We start from the raw sequence: 8,943 nt of genomic DNA, 5'->3' as shown, positions 1-8,943 counted from the left end.
CTCCTCTGCCCAGCGGTACGTGGAAAGCGCCGCCGCAAAATGTCACCGAATTTCCCGGCGAGCGGGTTTTTTCAAAATGGGTGAAATAGCAACAAAAACCCGGTCGCAAAATCGACGTATTTCTATCAGAAAATTATGTAGCAATTTGTATTTCGTCCCAATTTGCATTTGATATAAAATAACAATCATCCTGTCCAAAACCGACGAGATCTCTATTTCTCTCCTTCACCCCAAGAATGGATTCAAATGTTAATGCTGCAGCTGTAAAAATCCAGTGTTTACAAGTTAGTTTCTGGAATTTAGCTGAGAACTGTATTGGGTGCAATTAAATTGCTTTCTTCTGCCATTGCATGTTATTGGGCTCAATTTTCCCCAGTGCCGTTTTTTGGCGTATTGCAAGAGTTACGCCCTGAATAGACAAAAATAACTTGCAAGTGTCCCCCGTTCTATTAATGAAATTGGTGCCACGCAGCCTGTCCTTTAGCTTTAGGGGGGTGGAGCTTAATGTCTGCACTGAAAAAATGATGCTCCCCCCTGCGCATGCGCGGGAAAAAAATGATGTTTTTTACGTGACTGCTATAGTCGCGTATGCCCAGTACAGCTCCCGGTCTGCATTCAGCCATTTTTAAAGAGCCAGTTGTGTGTGAGAACTTTAATTCTCAGTGGAAAAATTGGAGCTGCAATACAATATGCAACGCGGCTCAAAGACCAAGAATTTCTCACAGGATGAAGTGGAGGTACCAGTTACTGTAATTGAGGCCAGATGGCAAGAGCTGGATACCAGTCGAGGTCACATAAAAGTTTCACCAAAAGAAATGAAGAAACACTGGAACCAACTTGCAGAAGATTACTGTGCAATGGTGACCACCCCGAGTTCTGGAGGCCAGTGCAATAAGAAGTAGCAGGGCCTTGGTCAAGTAGTTAGTGTAAGTAATATTTTCATTTATTCCCTGGAATTGCAATTGTAAATGTGAGCAACAGTATGTGTCCCACCCAGCAGAAAGATTCCCTCTCTAAAAAGTTATATTTTCATCACTGCAGAGGAAGGTGGCACACAACAAAAGGGAAAGAACTCGAACAGGAGGAGACCCGGCAAATCTGCACCCACTGACATCCTTGGCAGAGAGGGTCGCTACTTTGATGGGTCCTGCCTGGAGAAAAGCAACCACCACTGCACAAGCTGGGCCCACACTTGATGAAGAGGGTAATTCCTGCAAATTCCACAGTCTGGCTTTGCTAAATGTTAAGTGCTGTGCGGGCTAGCCATGCTTCGATTCATGGGGATATCTCTGTCAGTCAGGCTTCGGTTGATGCAATGTGCTATCATTCATCGTGGTCCTTCAAATGAGCCTGCTGCCTGCACTGTGTGAGCCTACTCATGTCACCCTGCCCCTTCCTCTGCTGCTAATCATTTGTCTGTTCTGTTATATTTTGTAGAACTTGCGGCCAATCCTGATGAGGCTGAAGCCGATGCAGAAGAAGATTCAGACACGGACGAGCCTGAAGAGGAGAACATCTTCCAGTGCCACCTTCCAGACCAAGAGCATGGGTGTGAGGGGGAGGGGTAGGGGAAGGGGATGGATGAAGCCCCCGTTCTTGTACTCACTCTGGCAGAGGTGCAGGTACTGCCCATTGTGGTGTCAGGCCCTTTAATGAGTGGTACGAGTGTTGGAACATTCCATGGTTTCTCACAGTCCGAGGCTTGGGATTCCAGTGGTGTGCAGCAAGGCACACCAAGGGTCCCATTGTCCGAAGCTGCGGGATCTAGTGGGGTGCAGCAAGCCACACCCAGGGTGAGGAATGGAAGGAGAGCTCCACAGCTCTCTCCTGAGGTGCAGGATCTAACAGGTGTGGTTCAGATGATGGCAATGAGTGCGGGGAGCATTGACCTTACGCGATCACTCCTGGACACCATCAGTGGGGTGGGTGAAGAGGTATCGGGACTGTCGGGAGAAGTAACAATACTTTCACGAGAAATGGGAACACTATTCGGCACATGAGGGAGGGAATGTTGCAGGCAGCTGATACAATGTTGATGAACATGAGGGAGGAATGTCGCAGGTAGTTGAGACCCTGTCAGGGCACATGAGAGAGAGAATGTCGGAGTTCGTTGCTGCAATAAGGGAACACGCCCAGACCCCACAGCCATTCACAGAATCAATTGCCACTCCCACTCCAATCCCCAGACCAGCCTCTGAAGAGGCCCAAGCCGGGCCTTCCACATTATTGCCTGCCCATGCCCCCCATCAAGAAGTGCGCATTACCCGAGATCCTCGAAAAAAATAAGCTCGGTACCAACCCGAGAAATGCTGCACCACCACCTGCGGGCAGGGGTGGAGTCACCAAGACAAAGCACAGCGGGTGGTCTTAGAATCAGGTGGAGGCGAGGTGCAGCCTTTCTTTGCTGCTGTTGTTGTTGGTATTATTGTTGTTACTGTTGTAACTGTTCTCAAATTAAATGTTTTTTGTAAGTTATGTAAATTCACAAGTTTAAAAGTTTGTATGTGATCTTAAAGTTTGTAAGCGAGCTTAAAGTTTGTAAGTGATCTTAACTGAAAACTTTAAAGTTTGATACAAGAATATTTTGATTAAAGTTAAGTACAAACAAGTGTTAAACTTTTGAATAATATATATTTTTAAATTATAACAGAATCATTTCCATTATTAACACAACTTTTTGAAGTTTAGAAGAATCATTTCCATTATTTGTTCCATTACTAACACAACTTTTTGAAATAAAGAAGAACCATTTGCATTATTTTTCCATTAACACAACACAACATTGCAGAACAGATCCAAACACTAATCATGGTCCATGTGGAATAGTTGCCGCTGAGTCTTGAGGCAGGAAGGCATTCACGGACGAGCTGCTGGTGCAAGGCTCGAGAAATCGTTAAAGGGGTACAACCGCCCGCCCTCCTCCGCCGTCGTGCTCCGGTTTCAAGTAGTTGCATGGCTTCCTCATCCTCGTCCTCCTCCTCCTCCTCGTCATCTGCATCTTCTTCCTCATCATCAGCCACTCTCACCTCAGGTGGGTCTTCTACTACCAGCTGCTGCTGCCTCATGATGGCTAAGTTATACAGCATGCAGCACACAACAGTGAACTGACTGACAATCTCAGGGGAGTATAGCAAGTAGCCTCCGGGATGGTCCATGCATCGGAAACACTGCTTCAAGATGCCAATGGCCCTCTCTATTATGCTGCACGTGGCAATGTGCTACATGTTGTATTCCCCGTCAGGTTCCATCCGGCTTGCGCGTAGGGGCATCATGAGCCGGATGGCAAGGCCTAACGCTTTATCTCCCAGCAGTCAGAACTGCCCTTCTCACGTAGGATGAACACATTGTGGGTGCTCCCAGGGTATCTCGCATCAACTACCATGATGCGATGCATATCGTCACACACGAGGCACATTCACGGAATGGAAGCCTTTTCTGTTCCTGTCCATCTCAGAATCCTTCAAAGGTGCTTGCAAGGCGATGTGGCTACAATCAATGCAGCTCTGTACCTTTGGGAAGTCAGCAATCCTGGAGAAGCCCACAGCCCTGTCACGCATTGCCTGAGCGATCATGGGGAACTTTATGTCATCATTCCTCCGGGCATATCGTGCAACAGTCACATGCCGAATGCACATGTGTTGTGTTATGTATGTAAACCTGTAAATACCATGTCTAACCACCAAAGGGCTTATCCCCTGGAGTCTCAAGGAAGCTCACAATCCCTTGGGAGCACCTGTACATAAGGAGACCTCACAGGCTGGAGAGGCACTCTGAGAACTGTAATAAAAGACTATGGTCAAACCTTACTTTGAGCTTGCAGCATCTAGTCTGACTCTTTATTCAATTGATAACAACTGGCGACGAGATACAAATGATGGACGCCACTGCAACAATGCAGAGTACCGTGGGCATCCTGGAGAAATTTTCAGAGGGAGATGATTGGGAAACCTTCGTGGAGCAACTCGACCAATACTTCCTGGCCAATGAGCTGGAAGGAGAACCGAACGCTGCCAAACGAAGGGCGATCCTCCTCATCATTTGCGGGGCACCAATGTATGGCCTCGTGAAAAATCTGCTCGCTCCAGCGAAACCCACAGACAATTCGAACGATGAGTTGTGCACACTAGTCCAGGAGCATCTAAACCCGAAGGAGAGCATTCTGATGGCGAGGTATCGGTTCTACACATACAATAGGTCTGAAGGCCAGGAAGTAGCGAGCCTTGCCGGACATTGCGAATTTGAAGGACACTTGGAGCACATGCTCAGGGACTTCGTTGTACTTGGCATTGGCCATGAAGTAATACTTCGCAAAGTTTTGACTGTAGAGACCCCAACCTTGAGTAATGCCATAGCGGTAGCCCAGGCGGGAGCTCTATCACCACCAGTGACAATACCAAACACATTTCTCAGCACACTAGTGCTGCTGCAAGTACTGTGAACAAAGTAATGTTGATTGCGAATCGAAATGTACAGGGCAGAACTTACAAGCCTGCAGCTGCACATCCGCAGATGACTCAGAGCCCACCATCAAGGGTGAAGAATACAAGGCCAATAATACCTTGTTGGCGCTGCGGGGGTGATCATCATTTCCATTCATGCCACTTCAAAGGATACATTTGCAAGGGCTGTGGAACAATGGGACACTTCCAATGCATGTGCAGGCGAGCTGCAAACCCTGCTAATCCTGCAAACCACCATGTTGCAAAGGAGGACAGATTCACAGTGGATCACGATGAACCAGAGCCTCAGACTGAGGGGGCAGTGGTATATGGTAGCACACATTTACCACAAAGTTTCCCCCTATTATGCTGAAGGTTGAATTAAATGGACTCCCGGAGTCCATGGAGCTGGACACGGGTGCAAGCCAGTTCATAATGAGCACAAAGACTTTCGATAAATTGTGGTGCAGCAAGGACTCAAGGCCAGTCCTGACTCCCATTCGTACTAAACTGAGAATGTACACAAAGGAACTGATTCCTGTAATCGGCAGTGCTACCATAAAGGTCACCTACGATGGAGCGGTGCACGAGTTACTACTCTGGGTGGTACCGGGCGATGGCCTCACGCTGTTCGGCAGAAGCTGGCTGGAAAAGATACGCTGGAATTGGATGACGTCCTAGCGCTTTCTTCCGTCGACGGCACCTCATGTGCCCTGGTCCTAAAAAATTTCCCTCGCTGTTCAAACCAGACATCGGGAAGTTCCAAGGAATAAAAGTGCAGATCCATTTGATTCCGGGGGCGCGACCCATCCATCATGAGGTGAGAACAGTACCGTACATGATGAAAGGGTGCAGATCGAGCTGGACAGGCTGCAATGAGAGGGCATCATTTCACCGATCGAATTCAATGAGTGGGTCAGTCCAATTTTTCCAGCCCTAAAGGGAGACGGCACCATCAGAATCTGTGGTGATTACAAAGTAACTATCAATCATTTCTCGCTGCAGAATCAATACCCGTTACCAAAGGTAGATGACCTATTTGCGATGCTGGCGGGAGGGAAAACGTTCATGAAGCTGGACTTGACCTCAAACTACATAACGCAGGAGGTGGAGGAATCATCGAAGGGCCTCACCTGCATCAACACGCAAAAAGGTCTCTTCATTTACACAGATGCCCTTTTGGGATTCGAGCTGCCGCGGTGATATTCCAGAGGAACATGGAAAGCTTGCTGAAGTCGGTTCCGTGCACCGTGGTCTTCCAGGACAACATCTTAGTTATGGGTCGGAACACCATCGAGCACCCGCAGAACCTGGAGGAGGTTCTTAGTCAGCTTAATCATCTGGGCTCAGGCAAAAACGCTCAAAATGCGTTTTCCTGGCGCCAGAAGTGGAGTTCCTGGAGAGAAGAATCGCGGCGGATGAATTCAGGCCCACCGATTCGAAGACGGCGGCAATCAAGAATGCACCGAGACCACAGAACGTGACAGAGCTGCGGTCGTTTCTAGGACTCCTGAACCATTTTGGTAACATCTTAGCGGGTCTTACCACATTGTTGAACCAGTGCACTCTTTACTGCATAAAGGAGATGAATGGGTATGGGGTAAAAGCCAAGAAAATGCCTTTGCGAAAGCGAGGAAACTGTTATGCTCAAAAAAATTGCTTGTGTTGTATGATCCACGTCAGCGTTTGGTACGAGCATTTGATGCGTCGTCGTACGGGGTCAGGTGTATATTGCAACAAGCTAATGAATTTGCAAAATTGGAACCACTTGATTATGCATCCAGAAGTCTGTCTAAGGCTGAGAGATCCTATAGCATGATTGAAAAAGAAGTGTTAGCGTGTGTTTACGGGGTAAAGAAAATGCATCAATATCTGTTCGGGCTCAAATTTGAATCGGAAACGGACCATAAGCTGCTTAGATCCTTCTTTTCTGAAAGCAAGAGGATAAATGCGAATGCGTCGGGCCGCATCCAGAATGGGCGCTCCATTGTCCACATATAACTATGCCATCTGCCACAGGCAAGGCACAGATGCTCTCAGTAGGCTGCCATTGCCCAGCACAGGGGTGGAGATGGCACAGCCCGCAGATTTAGTTATGGTAATGGAAGCATTCGAGAGTGAGCAATCACCTGCTACAGCCCGCCAGATTAGAACCAGGATGAGCCAGGACCACTTACTGTCCTTAGTAAAAAACTGTGTGCTCCACGGGAGTTGGTCTAGTGTCCCGTTAGAGATGCAGGAAGAAAAAAAGCCGTACCAGCAGCGCAGAGATGAAATGTCTAGACAGTCAGACTGACTCCTATGGGGTAATCAGTTAGTGGTGCCAAAAAAAGGCAGGGACACTTTCATTAGTGATCTCCACGTCACCCAACCAGGCATCGTACTGATGAAAGTGATAGCCAGATCCGACGTTTGATGGCCCAGTATCGATGCAGGATTAGAGTCCTGCGTGCGCAAATGTTCACAGTTCACATGTTCACAGTTAAGCACCACTAAGTTTATAGTCCTGGCGTCCAAACTGTGGTCCAGGGTCCATGTCGACTATGCAGGCCCATTCTTGGGAAAAACGTTCTTCGTGATTGTAGATGTGTACTTCAAATGGATTGAATGTGTGATAATGTTGGCAAGTACGTCCGCTGCCACCATTGAAACGAACGGGCCATGTTTGCAATGCATGGCCTGCCTGATTTCCTTGTAAGCGACAATGGGCCATGCTATACCAGTGCCGAGTTCAAGGAGTTCATGACCCGCAATGGGATCAAACATGTCACATCTGCCCCGTTCAATCCAGCATCCAATGGTCAGGTAGAATGAGCAGTTCAAACAATGAAACAGAGCTTGGAAAGGGTAACTGAAGGCTCACTGCAGACTCGTTTATACTGAGTCCTGCTTAGTTACTGCACAAGACCCCACTTGCTCACTGGGATCCCTCCCGCTGAAATGCTCATGAAAAGGACGCTTAAGACAAAGCTCTCGCGAGTCCATCCTGATCTACACGAACAGGTAGAGAGCAGGCGGTTTCAACAGAATACATATCATGATCGCGCAAATGTGTCACATTAAATTGAGATGAATGATCTTGTGTTTGTGCTGAACTATAGACAAGGTCCCAAGTGGCTTCCTGGTATTGTTTTGGCTAAAGAGGGGAGTAGGGTGTTTGTGGTCAAACTCTCAAATTGACTCACCTGCAGGAAACACTTGGACCAAACCAAACTCAGATTTACGGACTATCCAGAACAACCCAAATAGACTACCTTTTTTGACCCTTCAACACAGACACAAGTGGCAACCCACCCAGCGGTTGACCACGAAGTAGAACCCATCACCCACAGCAGCCCAGCAGGACACACCACCCCCAGCAGACCAGCAAGGCCAGATGCGCAGCAGCCCAGCGAGGGCCCAACAAACGACTCACCAAAACCAGCATTTGCACCGAGACGATCATCTAGGGAAAGGAAGTCCCCAGATCGACTCACATTGTAAACAGTTACACTATTGACTTTGGGGGGTAATGTTGTTATGTATGTAACCCTGTTAATACCATGTCTAACCACCAGAGAGCTTATCCCCTGGAGTCCCAAAGGAGCCCAGAATCCCTGGCGAGCAACTGTGTATAAGGAGGTCTCACAAGCTGGAGAGGCACTCTGAGATCTGCAATAAAGGATTACGGTCACACCTTACTTTGAGCTTGCAGCATCTAGTCTGACACTTTATTCAAGGCATAACATGTTGCATGTTGAGAAATGGTGCACACATCCCCAGTTGTGGCCTGGAATGATCCAGATGCATGAAATGAAAGTGCAGCTGTAACCTTCACTTCAAGTGACAAAGCAGACCTCCTGATACTTCTAGGTTGCAAGTCTGTTTTACTAATGTTCAGATTTCGGTTAAAATTTATTTGTAGAAATGCAGCCTTCTCACACAGTCTGCATCACTCAGGTGCAGGTATGAACACTTGTGTCAATATACCTGACGTGGGGAAGGCATCCTGCCCATCATCCTACGTGCTCTGCAGTCCCTCATGCGATGACGTCGAATCAACCGTCTCCTCCGCAGCACCATCATCCAGGAGGCTTGCACGAGGTATGGCATTGTCAATATTTCCCCCATAATTAAATTGTATCTTTGCAAGAAGCTCAAAATAGCAGGACAAGGAGTTAAAGCTGCTCTCCTCTCTCTCTCCCCATGGTCCATGCCCTAGTGGGTCGGTTCGCAGAATCACTCCCTCGCCTGGACACAGGAGCTCAGCAAACACACCACATGCTTCTTTTGATGCTGCTGTATAGTGCAAGGGTTCTCATCACTTCATTTCCACTTCCTCCCCGGGCTCCTTTTGAAGCCGAGCCCCGAGCCCCTGTGTCTGGGCGAGGGATTGATTCCGTTGGCTGACGCTCCGACCCTCGAGCCCGGTGGGGAGACGTTCGATGGTGGTGTGGCACTTTGAAAAAAATCCAAAATTAAAGAATTGCATTAGACTTCCATTTTCTCCATTTTGAGTTTTAAA

The sequence above is a fragment of the Pristiophorus japonicus genome, chromosome 4 (genome assembly GCF_044704955.1).
Source record: "Pristiophorus japonicus isolate sPriJap1 chromosome 4, sPriJap1.hap1, whole genome shotgun sequence".
Classification (NCBI taxonomy): Eukaryota; Metazoa; Chordata; class Chondrichthyes; family Pristiophoridae; genus Pristiophorus; species Pristiophorus japonicus.
The sequence above is the reverse complement of the archived record's forward strand: the minus strand, read 5'-3'. Positions refer to the sequence as shown.